Source organism: Notechis scutatus, chromosome 6, assembly GCF_049901735.1.
Source record: "Notechis scutatus isolate UNSWTSFEM ecotype Mainland chromosome 6, rNotScu1.2, whole genome shotgun sequence".
Lineage (NCBI taxonomy): Eukaryota > Metazoa > Chordata > Lepidosauria > Squamata > Elapidae > Notechis > Notechis scutatus.
The window spans coordinates 12,131,220-12,155,238 of record NC_142014.1 but is presented as its reverse complement, the minus strand read 5'-3'; the positions used below and the strand labels follow the sequence as shown (position 1 = coordinate 12,155,238).

At 36.2% G+C, this 24,019-nt stretch overlaps 2 long non-coding RNA genes across 3 annotated transcripts in view; one reads left to right on the top strand and one right to left on the bottom strand.

Moving 5' to 3' along the window:
• The window catches only part of LOC148130122 (uncharacterized), a 33,313-nt gene that overhangs the window by 4,588 nt on the left and 4,706 nt on the right, over positions 1-24,019 (top strand). The window contains exon 2 of the long non-coding RNA XR_015750271.1: positions 19,971-20,201. This is a non-coding gene — a long non-coding RNA (uncharacterized LOC148130122). The remainder of the gene's footprint in view (positions 1-19,970; positions 20,202-24,019) is intronic.
• Positions 1,691-9,800, bottom strand: LOC113413043 (uncharacterized). 2 transcript variants are annotated; one of them, XR_015750269.1, is made up of 4 exons: positions 8,741-9,800; positions 8,119-8,253; positions 5,823-6,547; positions 1,691-2,161 (listed from the first exon to the last, which is right to left on the bottom strand). It is a non-coding gene; the product is annotated as an uncharacterized LOC113413043 (long non-coding RNA). The 2 variants fall into 2 exon arrangements; XR_015750270.1 differs by having other exon boundaries at positions 5,823-6,023; positions 8,896-9,800.

The window sequence follows — 24,019 nt, the reverse complement described above, 5'->3', positions numbered from 1 at the left end:
CCCCTGGCCCAGAATTTAATGAAGCAAGTAGACTAGAAACAGGGCACACTTTCTTGTTGATTCATTTTCAAGTATTTCCATAAAGTTCTGGAAATGTTCACTGCCTGAAACCCAGGACTGCAAGCATCACTCAATGGATGCTTGTTCTAAATCTCTCCTTCCTACCAGAAAACATGGGTGAATATAAATAGAACATAAAATTGCAGGCCCTGATAAAACAGATTTACACGATTTGCAGGACTTCTGAATTTATACTAGGCCATACCATCTATCTTCAGAAGTGGCAGAATCTGGCTGAACTTTGAGTACCGTATTTGCTGGCGTATAAGACGACTTTTTGCCCTGAACACATGCCTCCAAGTGGGGGGCGTCTTATACGGCGAGTATATAACAAAGGTCGTCTTATACGCCGGCAAATACGTTGTTGTCACTCGGTGCAAGAGCGACGGGGCGGAGCTCCGCAACTTGCGAAGCCCCTTCAAGGCCAGCCGGAGTCTCTCTTCCTCCTCCTCCCCCCCACTCCGCTCGTGTGAGCAGACCGGCAGGCTCCAGGCTTTGCCCCCATCCCTCACCTGCTTCCACCCCCAGTGGCAGAAACTTTGCCGCACGTGGGGATGAGTGGAGGGGTGGGAGAGCAGCGACGCCGCTCAAAGCTGAGAAAGCGCCATCCTTGCTTTTGCGCTTCGGGAAGAGTTCATGTTTTTGTTTTTTTGTTTTCTCCCAGGAATGGGATGCTGCTCATGCGATTTTCTTTGGGAAGTTTTCTCTTCCCGGTTTCAGCCTTTGCTCGAATCCTCCCCCTGCCACCCCCAGATTCACTTCTGGAAAGTATGCTTGTGTAACTCTTTTCCTAAGCGTTGCTGGGGTGGAGGGGGCAGTGTGCAGTGTGAGCGAGAGGCTCCTTTCCTTTCTCTCTGAGCACAAAACCGTCTGCCTTCTTCTCTCTTGGACGGACCGAGCAAGGCTAATAAGATAATAATAAGATAATAAGATAAGATCCTAAGCGCGTTGTGGAAACAGATCTGGATCTCATTGGAGAAAGGTAGCAAATGAATGAATTGGACTTTTGGCAAGTCTCGGGTAGGAACTCGACGCTTTCTGGAAAGTTAGCAAGCAGGAAAATAGACATCCTTTCCGCTTTCTCCCAGCATGGGTATCTCATTATCCCTCCCTGTAAGAAGTAACAACCACAAAGCCAAGGGGAAAAAGGACCAGTTTTTTGTGCCTGATCAGTGCCGGCCCTTTCGCACTCAGAACCCTTGGAGACAAATTGGTTGGGGAGGTGGAAAGATATTAAGAAACAACTCGACTATTTTTCGTCCAGTTTTACTTTTATTTATTTATTTTCCCTGAAAAAGCAGATCGCTCAACAGTGTCACAAAGAAAGGGAGAGGAATTGAGTGCCAGCCTGAGAAAGGCGAAGCTGCCTCTCTAAAGCATTTTGGTGGCTTTGTAAGTTTGGGGGAAAGGGGCAGGAGTGTCAATCAAGAATTATATCCAGAATACCCCAAGTGTTACAACTTACCGTATTTGCCGGCGTATGAGATGACTTTTTTGTCCTGAAAACATGCCTCCAAGTGGGGGGTCGTCTTATACGGCGAGTATATAACAAACTCTATATTTTGAGTGGAAATGTTGGGGGCTCTTCTTATATGCCCAGTCGTCTTATATGCCGGCAAATATGGTACTTGGAAAGGCCAGAGACAGGGCTAGTTAATATTTTGATGGATTTCTTCAGAGAGTATAAGTACTTTATCCAATATCAGATAAAATTCTAAAAGTAACTGCCTAGAACTTCGTGATACTTCTTTTTTCCCTCAAATGCAGCACTGTCTTTGTGGTACTGATTCCATTACCTAATTGATTCATCCCAACTACTTCATTCAACACGCTTTGCTGTTACATCAAATTAAAATATACTGGTGCAACCAGTTTTTAATTTTACTGTATTTGATATTTGTATATTTTATTTGCGGAGGAGTTGAAGCCCATTCTCTAGGTTAACTTTGGCTGCTTTCAAAACCATAATATATACAAAACAATTTCTAGTGCCAATGAACAGTCAAAACAGAAGATTACTGCTGAAGCATTTTGGCTCAGCCACAAATAGGAAGCACAAGGAAACTCCACAAAGCTTTCTCATGTCTTGCCAGAACTTGACCTAAAAAAAAATAAAAGGAAAAGAATCAGTGTACTTTATCCTGTAGAGCTTCTATCCTAGTTAAAAATGAAGGACTGGAAACTGTAGTTGGCAACTAATTAAGATTAGAACTCTTCCTATTGTGAACAGAAATAGTATTAACACGTTATTATGTATTTCCCTTTTTCTTTGAGTGGTAGATGGAAAATCAGATCATGTAAATAAAATAAAATTAATATTTCTTCCTTTATTTGAAGAATGGTGGTGGTAGAGTCTTCAGTGACATGCTTGTCCTGGGTATTACAAAAACCTGAAAGTAGAAACCTAAACCTGAATTTATAAATATCACTAAACAAACTATTGTAAGTCGTGGACTATCTGTAATGCTGTAACAGATATTTACACTGCTGGTTTTCAAAAATTATGAACCGGGGTGCAGAAAACTTAAGTCTTCCTTAATTCAGTGGCATCCACAGGAGGGGAAAATGTCAAAATAGAAAAATCAGTTAATCATGACAGTACAATTAAATATCCATGGCTATGAATTTATGAATTACACTAGCAGATATAGAAAAGGGGTAGGATTTGAATATTGTACTGCTATGACTGCTGACTTTCCTATTTTGAGCCCACCTGCCATAGATGCTACTGCCTTTGTCAATTGTAAAAGGCGTGGTAACTGGAAGACAGTATTTTAGCTAGCATTCCCTGCAGGGATAACCACTTCCTCTATGTTTAGTATTTAATTTAGTATTTTTAAATGCACAGGATGTTGATTTATTATACCTATATCTTGTATTTCCTTCAAAATATCAGGACAATATGCACAGGCAAAAATTGGAGAACCTTCCCCACCAACATTACGACCATGGTAATAACCATTTCTTCTTCATCAGATTTAATAAATAACTTTCAGTTTGTCTTGCCATAATCAAAGACATTTATTAGGCTAATGTCCAAATTCCTAGTCTCCCATCTATTGTGTGCTATAGAAAGTGATCCCTTCAAGTCTTCAGTCTTCAATAGATAGCTCTTTTCTACTGGCAACCACTGAACCACATTATTAAACTATTTGACGATTAATTTTTCCTGGATCCTGATATAGATGTACAAATATGAAAGAAAGTTTTAGACAGTATACTAAATTAAAATAATTTAAATTAAGGAAGGAAAAGATATAGACAGAATATTCAGCAAATTTCTCTTTTTTAAAACTGCTTTATTACATTAAAATAATAAAATACAAAATAACAGAAAAGGAAAAAAATATGAGGCATAAGGATCAAAAAGAGAAAAAAGTTTAGAAGCTACAAGAAAAAGTATGACAGGATTTTCAAACTTTCTTCTATAGAAATGCAAATATATAATGAAATATTTAAATAACCTCTTACTCTAAGATTAAAAAAACACAAAACATTGTATAAAAAGTATACAAATTAAGTAATCAATGCATAATAAAATAACCTCTTACTCTAAATTTAAACCTAAACCACATACATACACACATAATGAACATAGGCAACATTTCTGTAATCATAACAGATCTAAGCATCAAATTCTAAAATCAAAATTTCATTTTTTTTCTTTCTCAAGCAAGAAGTCCCATGTTTTCTTTTCATTTGCTTATTTATTATACTTAAAAGTAAAACTTCTAGTTTCATCTATAATGTCAGCTGGTGCTCCATTCAAAATCCAAGAAAGAAATACTTAGACTCCATTAATTCGAGAAAAGATATCTTTTACTAGAAATCAAGTGGTAGCAACAAAAGAATTCTGAATCTGAGAAAATGAGCGCATAAATCACAATGTGATGGCAACGTTCCCACCCCCAATAGTTCAATTGGCTCATCCAATTAAAAGTTGTGTATCGCCTCATGTGGGCATCTCCAGGTGGTGATGAGGCCTCTGTCCGTTGACCTTGGTATATTTTGATAAAGAGTTGCGGTTGCGCGTAGCATAGGATAGAAGCCTAAGCAAAAAACTTCCCTCCCCAACTTATACAGTTCTGTTTTGTGAAACCTCCAGCTCGCTTCCCATAATCATGTCCCCCCCTCCTCCCCCCTGTCAGATCCTTGTATCTGTCATTTCTTCAATGAAAGAAGAAAAGGGGGGGGAGAGACTGATAAAGAAATCCTTCTTTATGTAACCTGAATATATTTAATCTTATATCGAATTTGTATAACCTACACATGATACAATGGAAAGATGAAACCCAGATGACCGGAACCTATCACCTCTGAGAGAGATAGCCGGGAGATGAAGAGACCATAAAAATTCCACAGTGAGATGTGTCCTGGGAAACTCTGAAAAAGATCGTTCTCAAAAGGGGGTGGAGGGAATTAACATGTTGGCTCTTTGTTTTACTAAATATACATCAAGATAAGGGGAGGGGTTTTAAACTCCCTTATCTATCTCTGCATGCCTGAGAGACTTTAGACACTGCTTTTAACTCCTACATGAATTGTCTCATCTCAGTAAAGGATTCCTTTTTGATACGTTTTAATACATTTTAATACGTTTTCAGAAGTTCATTCTAGTTCACCCCCGTTACTTATGACAGCCGAAAGATGCAAAGCAAAGGAAGAAAATCTTGAAGGCTGACATATACATCCATTTTTAGTATCTTCCGAATCTAACAACAAATCTGGTCCCAATAATTGTTGGGATTCTTAGATGTCCGCTAAAGATAGTAAAAAGTACCTTTAAACTGCTTACTTTTCCAACACTTATTTAATATTCCCTTATATTTTATTCCCTTATATATTTTCCCATTGATTAAGCATAATATTGCATTTTGTCCATTTAATCATACAGTCTTTAATACAGTCATCATCCTGATTCATTTTGATAACACTTTATATACCTGGCAATAAGATGTTCATTGTTAGTATATGGATCCGTTTCAAAGTCTGTTTTTTGGCCTACAAAAACAAAATTCTTTTTATCCCATTTAAATCACTTTGCAAAATTTCTGTTTTTATTATTAAGTTTTTTTTTATTTTTGAATGTATATAAGTATTAAATACATGGACAGTGTAGTTTCGGGGTATTAATTTTGATACCCAGTAATTATAATAAAATTAACAATTTTAATCACCTACATTAAACTTACATCTTTCTAATAACATTATATAGAATACAGCTCTCTTTCAACTTTTTATCTTTTCATTACCTGCTAGTTTTAACATATAACAATATTCATTGTAGTATTTCCCTCTTTCGAATGTCTACTTCTATCTCATATCCCGATAACACCAATCTTATTAATAGATATTCTATTTCTACCCTTCATCTCTTATCCATTGCAGTTATTTTAATTACATTAGTCATACCCATATCATTATAACATTATAAATATGCAATTTAAATTGTTGACATAATAATATTTACTCCACCTTGTATAATAATCCCGCATTGTTTAGTTATTCAATATTTCTTCATCTACAAAACGCTATTCTTTTTATCCAATTTAAATCACTCTGCAAAATATCTTATAGGACATCTCTCCTATAGAATGAGTGGTAATAACTTATGCCCTTGGTTGACTGTTATCACAGGACTAGAAGGAAATAGCAATAGCACTTAGACTTATATACCACTTTATAGTGCTTTACAGCCCTCTCTAAGCGGTTTACAGAGTCAGCATATTGCCCCCAACCATCTGGGTCCTCATTTTACCCACCTCGGAAGGATGGAAGGCTGAGTCAACTTTGAGCCTGATGGGATTTGAACTGCCAAACTGTAGGAAGCTGGCTGCAGAAGTAGCTTGCAGTACTGCACTCTAACCACTGTACCACAGAGGCTCTATATGTTCTATAGAAGGCCAAATAACATCCGCTTTTATATATCATTCTCCAATCCATTTTCAAACTGCTCTGTCCCACTAAGTGGAAACAAGAAGTACCAAATTAAAACATTCCATATATCTGGACTGGGGGAAATGAAAATACACAAAACTCACAGTAGCTGACATTTGCAATAACAAGCAGGCAGGCAGAAATGTGATAGAGGAACAATTCATGCACTCATACAGATGAATTTATATAGACCACACAGCAGTATTCCATACATTATATTGTGTTGAAATAACATTACTCATAGGACTGGCTTATTCATTAATCAGATTGAAGACATCTCTCAAGACAGCATATTTGATACGTCAAGCAAGAGCAGCAATTACATTGCTATAGGTTTTGGAATCTTGTGCCTCATGTATCAAAGTTAATTTGACTATTTTTAGTTATTAAGCATAGTGATGGTTTGTGTGGATGTATTTGCTGCTCCATCTCAGCAGTCAAGTTTCCTACTGGGTTTTGTGGATGTGTTTCCTCCATAGTGAATTTAATCAATGATCGATCTCGAATCTTAGATGCCTCCAGATGATACTTCCTTAACAGAGCCCAAACACTTGAAAGTGAAAAAAATATTAAATTTCTATCCAGTTTTTTTTTTTTTACTTTATCCAATATGGTTAAGAAGACTTAAACTGAGTAACAAAGATCCTTATTGAAGTCATAAAATTTCATTTACAGTGGAATATAGATTTATCTCCAAGTATTAGCCCAACTCTTAGTTTGTACATGTGTAATTGTCTGATGCTCACTCCTTTACTTTCTAGTGTCAGCACAGCCAGAAGACAGACAGATGACATTTCCAACTTGATCAACTTCTTTTGGATTTTCTCTCTCCCTCTTTAACTCAGCTGTAAACTCATTCCAAATCAATGAAATGCTTGGATTATCTTGAAACAATTGAATATGACTATTAGAAATAACTATTAGAAATACACCATATGAAATCAAGGGCATATTTATAGTAGAATGCAACCTATTTTTTAAAGTTTTGCCCAACAGGAAGTGGGTTGACCTGGAAGTCATGTGGGCTCAGCTCTGCTCTGATCTCCAATATATGAGTCGGTTGCTAGTTCTACTAGGTAAAAGGGCAATGGTTAAATGAATCTGAAGTATAATTGGTTCTCAGGATATTTTTATTTCGGGGGAAAAGTGTGATTTTTCTAAAAATTCCCATTCTTCCCTCCTCTTACCTTCACATAGTAGTATACCTTTTCACATAAACATATTCAGGAAAAACATGCCGCATTCCCCATTCTAGCCCAAAAGAAGAAAATGAAGGAAGATACAGTTAAAGAGATTGGGTAGCTCCACTGGGAAGGGGAAAAATGGGAAACCAATTGAAAAATAAACATATATATGATATAAATGGAATTAGAAAGCAAATATTTTTATTTACTGTTTATTTTACTTAAAGAATTTGTAAGATTGCCTCATCCACAACTTGATGAATTGACAATGAGAGCCAGTTTGGTCTAGTTGTTAAGACATTAGGCTAAGAAGTTTAAGTCCATGAATTCAAGTCCCATTTTATTCATGAAAGCCAGCTGGGTGATTTTGGACCAGATACATCCTCTTAGCACAACTTACCTCACAGGGGTAAAACAGTGCTGCAATGTGGGCACCCCAGGTCCGGTCCTCTTTTATGGTAACACCCAGAAACTTAAAACTGGCCACTTGCTCCACTTGGTCTCCATTGATAAGCAAGGGCTGGATGTCTGATCTGTTCCTTCTATAGTCCACTATAAGCCTCCTTGGTCTTATTGGTGTTGAGGACCAAGTTATTGTCTCCACACCACGAAAGCAACTGGTCCACCTCAATAACTACTTTTTTGATAATATTTTATGATATTTTACAACAAGGGACCTGAACCCCAAGACTGGCACTAGGCCGTGGCATGCCAGCAACTGGGCCGCACAACAAGTGAAGCTCCATTCGCGGGATGCAGGAAACATGCAAAATCACACATCCCTCTGATTCACAGAAAAACTTTTCTCTATGGATTGGCTCCCTGGTGCCCAAAAGGTTGGGGGCCACTGTTTTATAATTATACAGCAATTTCATTAGATTTTTTCTTCTTTTTATCTGACCTCAATGTAATATTACAGTCATACCTTGGTACTCACCTGCTTTGAAACTCATTGAATTTGATAAACAATGCATTTTGGCAAGAATATTTTGTCCCGGTATTCGTTGTTTGTTTAGTACTTGATGTGCAAGTTAGAACTTGTCAGTGTCAGTTGCCTCGTGACTTTGCTACCCTTTCCAACCAAAACAAAGGGTCATACATTAGTCATGTAATGACTTTTCCTCATCAGTACAGGCAAAGTTTTTAGTTGACTTAATCTAAGTATTCAGTTCCTTAAAACTAATAAAACCAATTAATCATTCAACACATGATTTGCTGTTAGATCAAATCAAAATATGCTGCTGCAATCAGTTTTTAATTTTACTGTATCTAATATTTGTATACTTCAATTTGCTTATACAGCGGAGTTGAAGCTCCATTTTCTGTTGGTTAACCTTGGCTGCTTTTGGGACCATAATATGCACAATCTTTGCTTCAGTGGAAATGTGTACCAGTCTACGGTTTACAGGAAATTTGTGAGGGAGATTTCTCCTATGGGAAAATAAGAGGACAATCACTATGGATCCTCAAATCTACTGCATTTTACTAAAGACATAAATTCTATAGATATTTAAGGATAATTGCTGAGATATTGGAACCCTCTAAAATGTCATAATTACATTCTTCTACCTGGTGGCATAGAAAACATGTTGTAAAGCATAATGATTTTCTACTGGCTGCTATTTCTTTCTTCATAGAGCCAGAATAATAATATAGATATCTCCTTGATGTCACCAGGTATCAAATTGATTTGATTTTATATTTCTCAACTCGCTATGCTTCCATTTTCCTTTTTTGCTTTCTTCTTTTTCTTTCTCTCTTTCTTTCCGCTTCTTTTTTGCAGCCCTGAATTAACCCAGGTAGCAAAGCAAATACTGCAGCTAAGAGTTGTTCACATTTTGGGATCAAATTCCAGTTTGATGCTTTAAACCATGCTTATTTATACTTCCTTTTCTAATCCAAACCTACAAGCAGGTAAACAATTTCTATTACCAAAGGACTGTCAAAAGAAGACAACTGCTGAAGTATTTTGGCTCAGCCACAAATACGAAGCACAAGGAAATTTTACAAAACTTTCTCGTGCCTTGCTTGAACTTGCCCTAAAAAGAAAAAGAATTAGTGTACTTTATCCTGTAGAGGTTCTATCCTAGTTAAAAATGAAGGACTAGAAACTGTAGTTGGCAACTAATTAAGATTAGAACTCTCCCACAGATGGTATTCAGCAAGTTCTGACCAATTCTGGAAAACCGGTAGCGGAAATTTTGAGTAGTTTGGAGAATTGGCAAATACCACCTGTGACTGGAGATTTTACTGTATCCTTCCCCTGCCACGCCCACAGAACCGGTAGTAAAAAAAATATGAATCCCACCACTGAATTCTTCCTATTGTGAACAGAAATAGTATCAACAAGTTATTATTTATTTCCCTTTTTCCTGAGTGGTAGATGGAAAATCAGATCATGTAAATAAAATTATATTAATAGTTCTTCCTTTATTGGAAGAATGATGGTGGTTGAGTCTTCAGAGACATGCTTGTCCTGGGTGTTCTGAAAAGCTGAAGGCAGAAACCTAAAACCTGAATTTTCAGAGATGGCTATGTTAACTTATTTGATCAGCAAAAAGAATGTTTATGTATGCCTAGATAACCCTTATTGCGTTTTTGTATGAAATTGGGGAAAGTATATCGTGGTTTTATTTATGATACATCTTTATGATTAGGAAAAAGATGTACAATAGAAAAGGTGAGCTTTTTTGTAGAAAGCTCACTTGTATTTTCTGCAAAGGCAATCAGAAAGGCTTCTGTTTCTTTTTATTCTTTTTTTTTTTTTTGCACTTTGGGTTTTCTCCCCCCTTTATTTCTTTTTTTTTCCCATAAAAGTTTTATTTAAGTTTTCACAAAACATACAAATACAAATAAAATATCTTTTTTTTTTTAGAACAGTGTGACCCCGGGTTATCACTTCTCCATACAGACATAAACTCAATAAATACTTATACATTCTAATCCATATCTTATAACTATTTTCACATTTTTTTCAATAGCTTTTCCCTTTCATTACTTCCTATAGCCCTATTTTAAATTATCTCATTCCTTTCTTAATTCAATTATATATCCTATTCTAATTTTTAAAATCTTTCTAATCAATGTTTTTATACTTTCGTCTGTCCTGTTTACAATTTCATATTATCTTTTCTCATAAAACAAATTTTCCCCTGTAATTACTAGACTGGAGTGCAACACCTTTGTATCTTTTTTCAAATCTTGTTTAAAAATTTAAGTTACATCTTTACAGTTATAACATTCATTTTTTTAACCTCTATTTTATAACACACACCTATTTTCAATCGAATTCTGCTTGGTACATTCCCTTAAAAATACACACTAAATTCTTAAAAGAAAAAAGTATATATGTATAGATATCTGTGTATATATGTATAACAATAGTAAATGGAATAATTATTCTATTCCAGTACAGCTCTGCCATTAATATTAATAACAATCTTTTACATTTCTATTTCTTTTAACAAACATTACCTAGTAATATCAGTTGTCTTTCACTTTAATCATCTATATTTCATATTTTACTTGTTACTGTCTTTAAATAAAAAACAAAACAATAGTTATTAACAGTAGTCAATAAAATTACTATTCTTATTCAAATTCATCTTGTCAACTGATAAAAATCTTCCATGTTTCTTTTCAGTTTTTTTTTAAACTTTGCATTTCTACAGAAGAAGGTGAGGTAACTGGAGGACAGGAGTTCAGATAACATTCCCTGCATAATATAAGTGGATAATCACTTCCTCTATTCAGCTTCCATAGTTGAAGGTTAGTTAGTTAGGTATTAAATTGATATGTCTCTCAAGTGACTCTTTTTCCGAGTCAGTAATCATGAAGTCAGGTCTTTTTTTTCCTATTCTGATCCTTCAAGATTCACCTTCATTATTTAAAGATTGGAGAATCTTCCCTATCAACAGATTGAATTTTATGACCATAGTGATAACCATTTCTTCTTCATCAGATTTAATAAATATTTTTCAGTTTGTCTTGCCCTAATCAAAGACATTTATCAGGCTGATGTCCAAGTTCCTAGTCTCCCATCTATTGTGGTGCTATGGAAAGTGATCCCTTCCATTCTTCAGCCTTCAATAGATAGCTCTTTTCTACTGGCAACCACTGAACCACATTATTAAACTATTTGATGATTAATTTTTCCTGGATCCTGGTATAGATGTACAAAGATGAAAGAAAGTTTTAGACAGTGTACTAAATTAAAATATTTCAAATTAAGGAAGGAAAAGATATAGACAGAACATTCTGCAAATTTCTCCTTTTTAAAACTGCTTTATTAAATTAAAATAATAAAATACAAAATAACAGAAAAGGAAAAAAATATAAGGCACAAGGATCAAAAAGAGAAAAAAGTTTAGAAGCTATAAGAAAAAAAATGACAAAGGATTTTTCTTCTTTCTTCTGTAGAAATGCAAATATATAATAAAATATTTACATAACCTCTTACTCTAAGTTTAAAAAACACAAAAGCATTATATAAAAAGTATAAAAATTAAGTAATCAATACATAATATAATAACCTTAAATTTAAACCTAAACCCATACATACATACATACACATAACACACACACAATTAACAATAAAATAAGCATTGGCAATATTTTTGTAATTATAACAGATCTAAGCATCAAATTCTAAAATCAAAATTTCATTTTTATCTTTCTCAAGCAAGAAGTCCCTTTTTTTAAAAAAATTGCTTATTCACTATCCTTAAAAGTAAAACTTCTGGTTTCATCTATATATCCATTTTTAGTATCGTCCGAACCTAACAACAAATCTGGTCCCAATAACTGTTGGCATTCTTAGATGTTTGCTAAAGATAGTAAAAAGTACTTTCACACTGTTTATTTTTCCAACACTTATTTGATATTCCCTTATATTTGATTCCCATATATATTTTCCCATTGATTAGCATACTATTGTATTTTGTCCATTTAATCATACGGTCTTTAATACATATATACCTCGCAATGAGATGTTCATCTTTAGTATATGGATCCCTTTCAAAGTCTGTTTTTTCATCTACAAAAACAAAATTCTTTTTATCCCATTTAAATCACTCTGCAAAATTTCTTCTAGGACATTTCTCTTACAGAATGAGTGGTAATAACTTATACCATTGGTTGATTGGTATCACAGGACTAGAAGGAAGTATTCTATAGAAGGCCAGATAACATCTGTTTTTAAATACCCTTCTTCAATCTGTTTTCAAATTAGTCTGTCCCACTAAGTGGGAACAAGGAGTACCAAGTTAAAACATTCCATATATCTGGACTGAGGGAGATGAAAATACACAAAACTCACAGTAGCTGATATTTGCAATAAAAAGCAGGCAGGCAGACATGTAGTAGAGGCACAATTCATTAACTCATACAGATGAATTTATATAGACCATGCAGTTGTGTTCCATACCTTATATTGTATTGAAGGGGTATGATGCTAGCTCGCCTCCTCGTGGTGCACCCTGGATAACACAGTAGTGTGAACCAAATGACCAGCAATAATTGGCAGCCAGACTACATTGAAGAATTGGCAGTTAATGACAGTTGGCAGTCAGACATCTTTCTAGAACTCCTGGCTCTCTAAATACATGGCAACAGATCAATGGCCTCTGAATGCCCATCTTGTCTCTGCCCCTCAGTGTTACTGTGATGTTCCTCAACAGGATATCCATCACATTGTGTCTGAGTGTCAAAAGCTTGCACCGGCCAATGTCTGATTTTTTTTCAACATGGACCACCCTGTACTTGGATGGCTGGGTGGACACTGAACATTGACATTTGAACCACTGTAAGTCAATGTATTTGCCATACACTAAATTTTTTAAAAATGTGTTGAAATAACATTGCACATAGGACTAGTTCTATCATTAATCATTAGTTTGAAGACATCACTCAATACAGCATATTTGATATGACAAGCAAGAGCAGCAATTACTTGTTACATTGCTATAGGTTTTGTGGAATATTCTGTCCCAGGTATCAAAGTTGATTTGACTATTTTTAGTTGTTAAGCATAGTGATGCTTTGTGAGGATGTATTTGCTGTGCCATCTCGGCAGCCAAGTTTTCTACTGGATCTTGTGGATGTGTTACTTCCGTAATGAATCTAATCAATGATCCAACTCTAACCTTAGATGCCTCCAGGTGTGACTATCAATGAGAATTCTGGCAGATGACTTCCACACATCTGGAGGAGCCCAATTTCTCCAAAACATGGCTCACAAAAGCGGGAAGCTATTAGTATGTGGCTATTTCCTTAACACTGCCCAAACACCTGGAAATGAAAAAAAATATTAAATTTATGTCCAGTTTTTTTTTACTTTGTCCAATATGGTTAAGAAGACTTAAACTGAGTAACAAAGATCCTTACCTAAGTCATAAAGTTTCACTCACAATGGAATATAGATTTGTCTCCAAGTATTAGCCCAACTTGAGATTCCTTCTGTAACATGAGGGTCTACTGTTTTATTATTTTATCTACTACAAAATTCCTTGAAAGAAACCCAGTCATGACTTGCCACTTAAACGCAGCCCAAACATCACATTGCAAAATTAAGGCAGGCTCATGTTACGATGACCTCACATTTCACTAAGGTAACAACATTGCCATGGGGTGACTGAAATACATTAACTGTAAAAACAGAATGCCTAAACTATACAATCAAGCAAAGTAAATTATCAACCAGTCTGTAAATTGTAAAGGGAGGGCTTTTTGTTCGTACATGTGTAAGGTATGTTTGTAATTGTCTGAAGTTCACTCCTTCACTTTCTAGTGTCAGCACAGCCAGAAGTCAGATGACAGTTCCAACTTGATCAGCTTCCTTTGGATTTTCTCTCTCCCTCTTTATCTCAACTGTAAACTCATTCCAAATCAGTGAAACACTGGGATTACCTTGAAACAATTGAATATGACTATTAGAAATAAAGGAAGTTATAGACCAGGGGTGTGAAACACAAGGCCTGTGGGCCGTTTCTGACCTGTAGAGTACTTAAATCTGCCTCACGGGGCTGACCTGGAAACAACGAAGGACTTCTTCGCGGTGCTTCTGCTGTGAAAACACAGCTTGGGAGGGCCACAGGCGCTGGCAGAGTGCTCAGGCCACCACAGGCACTCGCAACACGAGTGACGTCGAGTTGGCCATGCCCATCCTAGCCCCCTGAGGTCAAACACAACCCTGATGCGGCCCTAAATGAAATCCAGTTTGATACCCCTATATAATTAAACTATTAGAAATACACCATATGAAATCAAGGGCATATTTATGGTAGAATGCAAGCCTGTTCTTTAAAGATTTGCCCAACAGGAAGTGGGTTGACCTAGAAGTAATGTGGACTGAGGTCTGATTTGATCTCCAATATATGAGTCAGTTGCTAGTTCTACTAGGTAAAAGGGCAATGGTTAAATGAATCTGGAGTACAATTGATTCTCAGGATATTTTTATTTCTAAAAAAAAGTGTGATTTCCCCCCCCCCCAAAAAATCCATTCTTTCCTCCCCTTATCTTCACATAGCAGTCATTCTTTCTCACATAAACATGTTCATGAAAAACACGCCCCATCCCCCATTCTAGCCCAAAAGAAGAAAAAGAAGGAAGATGGAGCAGTAAAAGAGTTTGGGTAGCTCCACTGGGAAGGGAAAAGAAAATGGGAAAGTAATTGAAAAATAAACATTTGTCTAATATAAATGGAACCAGAAAGCAATTTTTTTTTTATTTGTTTGTTTTGTTTAAAGAATTTGTACGATTGCCACATTCACAACTATTTCATTCAGAAAATTCTATTTAGAATGAAATGTGTATCCTCACATAATGCACAGTACCTGAAAGGATGGACATCGGATTTTCTCTGCTGGAAATGCAAAAAAACATTGAAAGGTCATTGACATATGATGTGGTCATATGAACTTTTAATGAACAAAAAATTGATTTATGAAGAAACCCTTCAGAGTTAAAGATGTTAATGTGAGGTTGAATTTGCGCATACCAAACTTCTGTCATCTGATTGTCTATGAAGAATTTTGGTTGTCCTAGGCATGAGATGGCCCAAAGAATTATATTGACAAATTGGAAAAGTAAAATTGTTGAGAAATTAAGGATTGGCTTCTGTAAATCAAAAAAGGCAATATTTCCTACTAAGCAAAGGATGCATCAATATCTACTTTTTCAATAATATTTTATGATATTTTACAACAAGGGACCCCACCCCAAGTCTATGGACTGGCAACTGGGCTGCACAAACAAGTGAAGCTCCATTCGTGGGAAGCAAGCAGCATGCAAAACCACATATCCCTCCGGTTTGTGGAAAATCTTTTCTCCATGGAATAGCTCCCTGGTGCCCAAAAGGTTGGAGGCTACTCTTTTATAATAATACAGCAGTTTCATTCGATTTCTTTTCTTTTTATTTGATTGCAATATAATATTACAGTCATTCCTTGGTACTCATCTTCTCTGAAACTCATTGAATTTGGGAGTCAACTCATTTTAACAAGAAAATTTTGTCCTGGTATTATTCATCATTCGTGTAGTACCTGATGTGCAAGTTAGAACTTGACAGTGTCAGTTGCCTCATGACTTTGCTACCCTTTCCAAACAAAAGAAAGAGTCACACATTAGTAATGTGGTAGCTCTTTCCCTGTGCACATTCCCTTGCGGTCTTAGCTTAGTTTCTGTGGTGATTTTGTTATTTTTGCGCTTTTTTTCTCATCGGTACAGGCAAAGTTTTTATTTTATTTAATCTACATATTTATTAATTTTTAGGTTCCTTTCTCGTTATAAAGTAATGATATACAACCATATCTTTTTACATATTGCCCTAAAATTTTGCATGGTCTTTGGTTTAGGAACATATTGAATTTATTTAAATTATTTCTTATGGGAAAAATGTGTTTGGTACTCACTGTTTTTTATATTTGCCATGCCTCCCAGAACCAATTAACAATGAGTACCAGGTACCAATATATATGCTATATTTTTTTTATAAATCGGTAACTATCTATAAGCTTATATTTTATGTTAAATCTTTAGCTTTCACCCTAATCATTTAGTATTGTAAATTATTAAAATTGGTTAATGTTTTAAAGGGGCTAGGGAAGAAAGCGTCTTGTTTTGTTTTCTGTTATTATTCTACATTTTGGTGATATTTATAGTTTGGAATTTTATACAAATAAAGAATAAAGTTTGGAGAAAAAAAGTGAAAAATATAACAAATCATTATAAGCACATACCTGAGGCTGAATATAATAAAGACTCACTTTAACAGCTTAGCAGGATCCTCTAACATCTTATTTATTTTTATTTTATTTATTTACTTTGCCAAAAACTTACAATAGAAATAAGAATAACCATAAGTTTAAATATAAGAAATAGGAACTAATAATTGGGGACAATAGACAGAGACACAATTGTGCACTTATGCACGCCCCTTACAGACCTCTTAGGAATGGGGTAAGGTCAATAGAGGTTAGTTTGAGGGTAAAGGAATGGGGGTTAGAGGATGTAACAACAGAGTCAGGTAGTGCATTCCAGGCATTGACCACTCTGTTGCTGAAGTCGTACTTTCTGCAATCAAGTTTGGAGTGGTTTATATTAAGTTTATATCTGTTGTGTGCTCTTGTGTTGTTGTGGTTAAAGCTGAAATATTCATTAACTGGTAAGACATTGTACCATATGATTTTATGTACTATGGTTAAGTCCAATCTTAGCCGGCATAGTTCAAGGTTGTCTAAGCCTAGAATCTCAAGTCTGGTGGTGTAGGGTATTCTGTTGCGAACAGAGGAATGTAGTACTCTTCTGGTAAAATACTTCTGGACTCGCTCAATTGTATTTATGTCTGATATACAGTGCAGATTCCAGACAGCAGAGCTGAATTCAAGTATTGGTCTAGCAAAGGTTTTGAATCTTGGTCCAATGTGCAGAAGGTCCTCACAGCTCTATTAATTTTGACCATCTCTATACAATAAGATCACTGATAGAGATAAGCCAGATAGATTGGTTATGAGAGCAACGAGCCAAAAAACTTGACTTGGACCCAAAGCAATTTGGCACAGAAAGCACCTTCTTGGTTCACAGAAATAGAGGAAGGGGCCAAATAGATTTAAAACATTTATGTCACTCCTGCTATGGATACCAGGCCAATAAAGTAACTCCAAAAAAGGGTTAACACCATTATATATCATCTCTAGTAACAGAAGCTTGCAATTGTGCTTTTACTTATTCAACACCTAGTGGATGGATATGGAGTAGGAATATTATATACATACCATAGCATCTATGGTATGTTGATAGAAGTGGTTCCTACTCCTGCTTATATTCTTACTTTTTGAATCTTTGGTTATAGGAATTAAGGTTAACTTTCTAGGATGCAACCCAGAAGCATCAGAAAAGTCAAATTAGTCAAAGCTCTTCTATAACAAAATTAGTCTACCATACACTGATTACAATGGTGGGATTATTACCCTGTTTCTCCAACAATGCGGCCTCCCCCAATAGGAAGTCCCAGCATGTTTTATAGGCATGAAATGAAATTAAGCCCCTCCCCCCAAATTAAGGCCTATATTAAAACATGTGAAATGGGGGGGAAATGGCAGGGGGGGGCTTGCTGTTAGGAAGTACTTTTGTTGCACACCCGGATATGGTGCTGCCTGCATTGACCCTGATACGAAGTGCCCCACCAACGCCGAGGTCAACATCCAAGCCGTCGCTGCCCACCCTAAGATGCAAGGGGGGGGAATTAAGTCACCCTCGAAAAGACGGCCTAGCCGTTTTTGGGGGGCTCAAAAAAAAAAAAAAGACCCGGCCTTATTATATGAGAAAAACAGTATTATTTTTTTTACTACCGGTTCTGTGCGTGTGGCTTGGTGGGCATGGCAAGGAAAGAATACTGTAAAATCTCCAGGCAGAGGTAGTATTTGCCGGTTCTCCGAACTACTAAAAATTTCCACTACCGATTCTGCAGAACTGGTCAGAACCTGCTGAATATACCTCTGATTAGCAGACCTGAATAGTAACTGTCACTAGAGCTAATGGGAAGAGAGGCCCAATGGTAAAATACAACCTCAACCTATTGATAACATTATCCTTTCAGTTTACTTGAATCCAGATACACTACATTCTTTCATGAAGTATTACTTGTTAAAGAACACATTAAATTTCCAGAACAGAAATTTAAGAGGCCGGAAAAACAAAGGAACTCCTAATAATCACAATATCTCCTTCAATAAATTAAGTTGTGTGCATCAGCTGGATGTGAATCACCCACATAAGTGATTATATGTCTTTAAAGTGTCATTTTCTACCAAGTGTTTACAATAACAGAAGTGGCAAGTTACTTAAAACTAATAAAAGGAAACCATAAAACATCATTTAAAATGGCTCAGCTCCTGGCCAATATTCTTGAAGGCATTTTCTAATTAATATGTTTAATTTTGCATGCAATTTAGGGCTATTTTAATTCTACACAGAATGACTCCTATGGTTGTAAAACACACAAAAACGTGGACTGTAGCTTGCAATATGCAGTAATAACATATAAGGCTGTCTTGATTTTCTAGAACAATCTTCTTTAACACCTACTTCCTTCAGGAGCCAACATATGGTTTGACAGTTTTCCTAGAACTATCTGAAAAGGCCTTTTATAGCACAGTGTCTACAGGGACTGCTGCTGGATCCATCTGGTGTAGGAGCTCATTGTGCTGGTTCTTGTACAGAAAAGAGAACTTTGTTCTGAAATGCTGTAGCTGCTCTGGTTTTATAAACAGATTCACGATAAGCCATCTTATGCATCCTCATCACCAGCAACTCTTAGGGTAACCATTCAAATAACGCCTGGAAGCTTGCATTTAGCAATACAAAGACACTGTGCCAGTGGGTTGTTATGGAATTAGCCTCTAGATCTTCCAAGCAAAACTTTCAACATTTAAGGAAGTAATTCCTGTAAAACAATTCTACTGGATATCTGGGCTTAAATAAGCTAAGGACACAAGTATCTCTCTAGTACAGAGCTAGTCAAACTCGCGGTGTCATGGCGGCGTCACGTGACGTTTCGGGACTTTTTTTCCCCTTCACTAAACTGGGCGAAGGTGAGGCCAGCATGTGACACATCCGCCCTGCAGTCCGTGATTTGACACCCCTGCTCTAGTACTATGTGAGGTACCTAAAGTAGCTAAGACTGTACAGTAGAATACAAATAGTCATTCTTACAACTACAGTTGGGACCATCATTTCTGATGTAAATCATTGCAGGCTTAAGTCAACTCAGGCACAATTTTATGATAGCTTTTAGGACCGTCACTGGGGGAATCACATGCTTGTTGAGCAGATCAGGCTTCCCCCAATGGGAAGAAATTGGCAAAATAAAAGGTCACAAATTACAATCACTTAACTGGAGGAGGCTACAACTGTCATAAATATGAGCCCATTGCCAAGTGCCTGAATTGAGATCATGTGACCATGTAGGTGGTATGATTGTCATAAGTGTAAGTATGGGTCCTAAGTTGGGTTTTTCAAGGCCATTGTAACTTGGAACCCTTGTTAAATGAACAGTTGTAAGTCAAGAACTACCTGTGGATGAGGGTACCAAATTCTTAAAAATTTAGAAATGGTCAATGCAACATTTCTTTCTAGGACCAAGTTACCTGCCTGGACAGACAAATGCTTATTTAACATCATTTCTGTCCTCAAAGGAAGGCCTTCTGTTATTGCGCTTGTGGATAAGCATAGATCTCAGTCTGAAGAAAATTGCAGTTGATGCATCCACTATTGCTTTTTCTCTCAATTCAGGCCATTAAACACCTACTGAAGCATACAGAACCATGTGCTTGGAGAAGCCAGAGTCGAAACCTGTCCTTGTATTTCAGTGTCAGGTTTCAGCCCAGGGACATTGTAATTTCCGATTTGACTGGAGCTCTGTGATTAATCGACACCCCAAAATTACCAGCATCTGACACCTGCTTATTTGAGGCCCATATAAAATAAACAATTCGCTTCAAGGTTACTCTTCATCGACAGGGGGTGAGTGCATGTGATACAAATGTCTAACATACGTTAGTTTACTATACCTGGGAACAGGATCAGCTTTTTTGCAGCAAAGACACTATGATACAGAAGGAAGAGAATAGGAACTTTAAGTGAGAGGTTAAAAACCCAAACATGTTGCAGGAATCGGTGGATTTCTCTCTATTACTAATCTCAGAACATTTAACAAAAGAAGTGCAGAGGGTGCTTTATACTCTGGGTTTTCAGGTCTCGTGTTTAAAGTATCAAAATATTCAAGGCCTCATTGTTTTCATTTGACGGAACCAACAGCCTGTTTTCTCATCAGAATAACTATCTTATTTGAATAGAACCCAGCACCCTATGATTTGAGATAAACATCTCCCTTTTGTTAAGAAATGTTCTGCCAGAATCCAGTACCATGTCTGAACTAGGTAACAGGTTGGGTGGGCAGTTATTCTTTTTTCTTTCTATATTGTGTTTTTATTGTTTATAAGCCACCTAGAGCAGGGGTGTCAAACTCATGTCATCACGGCAGCATCACATGACATATCGGGACTTTTTTTTCCCCGTCACTAAACTGGGCGTGGCCAGCGCGCAACGCATTTAGCCCGTGGGCTGGGAATTTGACAGCCCTGACCTAGAATCACTGTGAATGGGTAGGCGGCTATACAAATTTTCTAAATAAATAACATATTAATTAGATATTAAGGAATTCCTGAATAACATATGCTGGGGAGAAGATCACTGATTAAATAGCTCCCATTACTGTCTAAAGGGGAAAAGGTTTCTCAACAAGTGAAAGAATAAGAATAAGGAATAAGAAGAAGAACTGGCTGTATTATGCCACTGATATTCTATTTAATCAGAAAGAATTTTGCTACGCTGACATTTCAGCTACTTTCTTCATATTGGATTGTCACTAAATCCTTTAACCATTAGATATTCCCAGGTAAAATCAAAAAATGGTGCTAGTTATCTCTGTTCTATATTGTTGCTACCAATTTATGGGAGGATGTTCTGAAACCTTGATTCTATCAAAGAAATTGAGAACGTTCTATTATTATTAATGGTATTAGTGGAAGGAATCTATGGGGAAAAAAATGCCTTCCAATAAATCTCAGTTGTTCTCAACAATGCAAAGTACATTAAATATTAATATCCAGTGTTTTTCCTGTTGGTTATACAAAATTAATATTGATGGAGATGGGGAATATTGCATGAGGAACAGTGAATTGGGATAAGGTTAATTCTTTTCCCCTCAACTATGGTCTCTATGAAAACCTTCCATTTCCTAATATAACAGTGAATCTTGGAAAAATGACAATCTAAAATGGTTAGTTGGCTATAGCATCACATGCTACAGTTTCTATTCCATCTTCTGTTCCCATTTCAAATTGGGGTGCTAGTGCTAATGCTTCATAGCATACCACTTATACCAGATTTTAAATCTGGTAAAATAAGAGGAATAAAACTACTTGGTAACTTAGATTTAAAAAAAAAAGTGCCTGAAACAATACACAGCGGTTCCTTTTAAAGAAAACTATGTGCGTAGGTGGAATATTGACTTTTGAAATCATTTCTGAAAGGCCTGCAATATAGTCTTTTCCTTGCTTATTGGTACCAGTGCTTTTAATGGGATGTATTACATGCAGCAATGAAAGCCAATGTAGAATAGTGATTAAAGTGCTGGACTAGAAGCAGGGAAACCAAATTCGAGTCTTCCCTTAGGCACAAGTCATCTGGTGACCTTGGGCCAGTTATTCCCTCTTAATTGTAATCAGAGTTTGGCACTGTGACAACCAGGTAAAAAGTACAAGCCCTTATTGCATCATGCATTGATGGCTTTACTTTAAAAATTCAATTAATTAAAAAGTAAATGGGTCCTGCAACGAAGTGGGCAAATACTAAGAGGACAAACTTCTTGGTAGTTATACTTAAGACCAACTGACACAACTTATGAAAGAACTATATTACTTCTGATATGAGGTCCAAAGCATGGCATACTGTGAAATTTAAAACATAATAAAATATTGATGGTTCAAGTCGGATGATCCAAGATAATGCTAAGTGTATTATAGCAAAGGTTTTTTTTTTTAAACAAAATAAACAGTGATATTTGCCTATGTGCTCTTTAGAACTCAGCATTTTTTACATTGATATACATTCAAACAATTTAGAATTTATTTCATAACAACTTTTTGCCAGGTACGTTGCATAATGTTTCTGAAACTGGATGGTGGAGAGAGGGAAAATGGACCGTCTCAATCTATTTTTTTCCAAAGCCTTTTTATGATTCAGCACTACCTCCCAGTACACAAATCTACTTAACATAGATTTTACTTCCAAGAGGTTTCTTCCTTTGCATTCCACTATATTAAATTGACTCCAAAGTATATCTATTATTTTATTGGTCTATTAATCGATCTGTATTTGTTAAGTGACGAACAACTGAAAAACCTATTGCATAGTAGCAACGTTCAATGCTATGATTATGTTACTAAGAGTTTGCCCCACAGCTCATTTCTTATGAAGAACTTCTCCTAGAGTTAGTTAAGAAGACAACGCTCTTCTAGTAATGCTCTTATTTTGGGCAACAAAGACGAAAATAATCGGTACAGTTAGAGTTAAACTGGCCTTCTGCTGGTTCTTCATTAATTGCTAAGATTACATTGTACTATCTCAAAATAGATGTTATTCTCTTCCTAGCCCCTACGACGCACAGCTTACTCTGCATTGTATGGGCTATGATGCAGCATTATGTCACTAGAAAAATCTTCCCATTCATGAGACAAAGCTATCTTTGAGACAAAATATTATACTGTTTTGCAAAGGTAACAGTCTACCAAAACCACAATATTTTATTTTATATTTTATTTTCGAGGAACCTGATGCCTGGAAACCCTAAGTTATTGCAAGGGGCAAAACAGGATTAGAAAGAATCCTGGCAAAATGTGGACACCATTTCTTCTGATGCGTTTAGGTTGCAGATACTTCCATCTTTATTATGGAGGGACAAAGAGTGTATGTACAGTTCTTCCAGATTCGTGGCTCCTGATTTTTTTTTTTTTTAAAGCAGATGAAGGCTGTGGCCAGGTGAGGTTTGACCTTTTATGGATCAGGAGGCCCTAAAAATGGCTTGGACCATTTGGACAATCTACTCTAAAAAGCATAGGCTTAAAATCCTTTTGTTTGAAATCAAGGAGACTTGTCAATGGAGATCCAAGTTAGAATAGTCACTTCCTTGTTTTCTTTTTGAACACTATCCTTTTTCACCAGGCTACCAGGTTGGAAGAAACAACTTAATTGGAAGCAGCCAAATATGTGAGAAAGAATTTAGGGGTCACATAATGGATTTATTCATTGATTTTCACATGTGAGTTTTGTGGTTATTTATGTTTTTTGTCTGTGGGCTCCATCTTACTTCAGCTGCTTAGAATCTTAAATAAATAAAGTATAAGTAAATATGTGATTATTATATAAACATACATATTTACTCTCACCCATCTATGAACTCAAATAATTTACCCTGCAACTTTATTTTGAACTAAACTTCTTTTTAGCGAAGTGTTGCAACTAAAGAAAAGGGTCACCTCCATTGCACATGCTTACTGCACAGTCAGGGAAGGCTTTGTTGGAATGTATGAGAGTTGTTAGCAGGAACTTTGAAGAGGTGTTATACTTTTTAAGACAATGGGACAGAATAGAATACTTAGTGAGGGTGCAATGTGAAAGGCTTCTGCAAATGCCCTGTGTGTGGGATGACTGAGAACACTGAACAATGTGATAGAAAACTACTCTGCTGCTAGTTTCTTCTCCTACGGAGTAATTACCAC